Consider the following 4,097-nt stretch of genomic DNA (forward strand, 5'->3'; position numbering starts at 1 on the left):
TCAATACCAGCCTGGGCAAAATAGTGAAACCCCGTCTCTACTAGAAAAAATACAAAAAACTAGCCGGGCGAGGTGGTGGGCGCCTGTAGTCCCAGATACTCAGGAGGCTGAGGCAGGAGAATGGCGTAAACCCGAGAGGCGGAGCTTGCAGTGAGCTGAGATCCGGCCACTGCACTCCAGCCTGGGTGACAGAGCCAGACTCCGTCTCAAAAAAGATTAAAAAAAAAAAATGCAGATTTCTCAGTCACATCCAATCGTATTGAATGAGACTCCAAAGCCATGATTTTTCTTGACAAGTTTTTCAAATTATTTTTCTGCTCACTAAGTATGAGTATACTGGAGTTGATTAGCATTAAGGCCTTCCAGCAATAATCTTTGCTTTGGAATACATACACAAACTGAAATGCCAATCTTGACAAATCCCACTCCCAACACACTTCATTTCCCTTTGATAGTGCATCTCAGTCTCCATGGAAAACTTGAGCTCTGCCTTTCATTTTTCAACTATTAATTTCTGTACCTACAATATTCGATGGCCTCTTCATCTCTATCCTAACTGAAATGAGTTTGTGCAAAACAGTTGGGTGAGTTTATGGAAGAGTGTATAGGCAACTAGTAAGAGACTAGAAAATGATTAAGATTAATATATCCAAGACCTCCTTCAATTTATAATCAAAGGGACCATTCCTATGTAAAATATTAGAGTTTCATTAGCTAAAAACAAGATTATTAAAGTGTGTTTATATTATGATCCACTTTTGGTAACAATATAAAAATGCTATTTAAGGATATGTACATGTGTACAATGTCTATGTGGACATTGATGATTTTGTTACATAAGCATGAGAATAAGGAAAAGTAATTATTTTTATTGAAAGACTGAGGACAAGAGATAATTTGAATGGATGGGAAGAAATGGAAAAGGAAGGAAGAGGCGAGAAACAGAGAGTGGGTTTGATATAATAGTTATGCATTTATGTTAAATTGTAATTTATGTATGTATGTATAAATACATTTTAAAAATAGAATAAATTTAAATGTTGAAAACATAAATAAGCCAGAGGTTATGCAAATAACCCTACAGTCATACATGTTTCAAATATATCACACAAAATTTACCATCTCAATACTAAGGCTCTAATTTTTTTTTTTTTTTTTTTGAGACAAAGTCTCACTCTCTATCATCCAGGTTGGAATGCAGTGGCACCATCTTGGCTCACTGCAAGCTCCACCTCCCAGGTTCAAGTGATTCTCCTGCCTCAGCCTCCCAAGTAGCTGGGACTCCAGGCACATGCCACCACATCCAGCTAATTTTTGTAACTTTTAGTAGAGACAGGATTTCACCATGTTGGCCACACTGGTCTAGAACTCCTGACCTTGGGTGATCCACTCACCTCAGCCGCCCAAAGTGGTGGGATTCAGTTCCTGCCTTTTCTAATTAGGTATTTTCTAATTTAAAACCTAGAATCTTCAGGAGTTCTTTATAAAGAAGGATCTTGGCTACATTCAGGGCACTGTATCAATAAAAGATTTGGTTTGGTTTGGGCTAATCCTGCCAGGAATTAGTTGTACAATTCTGCGCAGCCCCTTTTGTCACTCTGGTTTTCATGCAAACATTTGTACAATGAAGAGACGGAGCTAGATTTTCAGTATTTTTTATGATTACAACTACTGTCTGCAAATTTTGCCTCTGTAGGAATCCAAGTTTATTTTTTCCCTCTTCACGAGTTTCAAGCAAAAAAAAAACTATTTTGTAGCAATCAAAATAACTGATTTTAGTTACCCTTGGAGGAAGGACCACTATTGACACTGTAAACTATCCAGAAGACAGTGAAACACAAAATTCTTTCCAGTCAGAGGGAGGTGGGAGTTGGGGGGATTCTAAAGATGAGTTTTTTCTAAGAAAAGATAAAAGAAGGAAGAAAGGGAGGGAGGAGAGAGAGACGGAGAAAGGAAGATCTCCTAAGCATTTCCAGTGTGAGAATAGGTCTTTTCAATGAAGAAGGTGTGTGCCAGTTGAATATAGCCTGAAGAAAAAGGGAACTGTCCAAGAGAAAGTGGTAGTCTTACATTTTTATCCTAGCCAAGATGTAGGCAATAACCCCAACTGTTAGGGAGATGATGAAATATGAACCAAAGAAAATGAGTTCATGAACTTGAGATGTTAAAAAGAAAGAGAGAGAGCTCATTCAATATCTCAGAACTGCCTAAAGCTTTCTTTTAGTCAAGTTTAATTTCCTTTGTCAAGCATAATTTGCAGATCCCATAGGACATCAGCTGTGGGTGCATGCACTGCTCCTAGTACATTTTGTACTATACTGTCCATCACGGCTCAGCAGGGTGAAAACATGAAGTAATTTACCTAATGGCTCAGATTCCTTTCTATAATATTGGAATTTTCATGTCCGAGCAAGTCTTCAGAAGACATCATCAGTCAATTGCCTGATAAATGAAAAACAATGTTCTTTCCGCACTAGAACTAAACATTCAAAACTTGAACTTAAAGATTTCAGTGATTTTGAGGATCTATTGTGTGACCTTGGAGATAGTTACTTTACCTTGCAATATGTTCTCCCAGTTTCCAAAACAAAACTCATGCATCTCAGATTCAAAGTCAGAGGCCCAGAGTTGTGAAGTGACCCGTCCAGCGTCCCACAGCTAGTAATTGTGTCCAGGAGAACTCTTCCAGTGGCAAATGACTGCAAACCCAACCCAAAATGATTTAAACAAGAAAGGGTTAGTTATTCGTTCAAGAGTTGAGGTTTAAATTGATTTCTAGTCTCAAAGAATTTTACCAGGACTAAATTCTTCTCTCCAGAGCTCTTGATTTTCCATCCCGCACAGTGGCCCACCTCAGCCTCACAAGTAACTTGAACTACAGGTGCATGCTACCACGCCCAACTAATTTTTGTGTTTTTTGTAGAGACAGGGCTTTGCTGTGTTGCCCAGTCTGGTCATGAACTCCTGACCTCAAGCTATCTGCCTGCTCTAGCAAAATGCTGCAATTACAGGTGTGAGCCACTGTGCCCAGCTGGTTCTCTTCTTATAGTGCAAGATCCCAGACAGTAGTTCCAGACCTTATTCTCTTGGGATGAAGTATAGTAGGAAGGAGCATGTGCCTGTGCACCACAAGTTACCAGCAAAAAGAAAAGAAAAAAGAAAAAAAAATGTATATTGGTATGTCCTTAAAAATAAAATGTTCTATTTGAACCAAAATGCCCTGCTTGTAGCTAGGACTAGCCTGTGACTGAACCATGTGCCCAGCTCTAAGATAGAGGTGACCTCCCACAGGTAGCATATGGACTGAGAACAGAGGAGGCATAGAGTCTCAAATAGCAGAGTCTGTTACCAGGGAGGAAAATGGATGACAGGAAGGTCAACAGTGTCTGCCATGTTGAAAGAGCCTGAAATAGATCACAAGTCTTCAGGGTTCTGGTTTCTACCTCAAACCACTGCTTTTCATTCTGCGTGTGGCTGTGATGTTAATCACTTATGGGAAGGTTAATGTCAGGGAAATTCTTAGGGTTTAAATGAAAATCAATATTTAGTGGTAATCCAGGAAACAAGAATACTCACACAGTGCTAACATTGTATTGTAAAAGTCAAGCATATTGTCATTTTCATGACATTGGATTTAGCAATGTATTCTTAGATATTATACCAAGAGCATGCACAGCAATACAAAATAGGTAAGCTGGACTTCATCACAATTAAAAACTTCTGTGCATTAAAGGACACTATCAACAGTCTCAAAAGACAATCCACATGATGGGAGAAAATATTTACAAGTCCTATATCTGATAAGGGTTTAATATCCAGAATATATAAAGTATTCCTACACCTCAACAACAAAAAGGCAAACAACCTAACTTAAAAATAGGCAAAAGAATTGAACTGACACGTCTCCAAAGAAGACACACAAATGTCCAATAAGCACATGAAAAATGCTCAACATTATTAGTCATTAGAACAATGCAAATCAAAACCATGAGATACAACCCACACCTATTACAATAGCTATTCATATAATAATAATTGTTAAAAACAGAAAATAAGTGTTAGTAAGACATTGCTGATGGGAAAGTAAACTGATGCAG

General features: G+C 38.3%; 1 pseudogene across 1 annotated transcript in view; it reads right to left on the reverse strand.

The window, feature by feature from the left end:
* Window positions 1-2,835, reverse strand: part of LOC105517302 — a 23,140-nt pseudogene extending 20,305 nt beyond the window's left edge. Inside the window, exon 1 of the transcript XR_001002652.1 lies at window positions 2,796-2,835. The product of XR_001002652.1 is annotated as a eukaryotic translation initiation factor 3 subunit L pseudogene (transcript). The remainder of the gene's footprint in view (window positions 1-2,795) is intronic.
* Window positions 2,836-4,097: the final 1,262 nt, after the last annotated feature.

The sequence above is a fragment of the Colobus angolensis genome, unplaced genomic scaffold (assembly GCF_000951035.1).
Source record: "Colobus angolensis palliatus isolate OR3802 unplaced genomic scaffold, Cang.pa_1.0 Scaffold3, whole genome shotgun sequence".
Lineage (NCBI taxonomy): Eukaryota > Metazoa > Chordata > Mammalia > Primates > Cercopithecidae > Colobus > Colobus angolensis.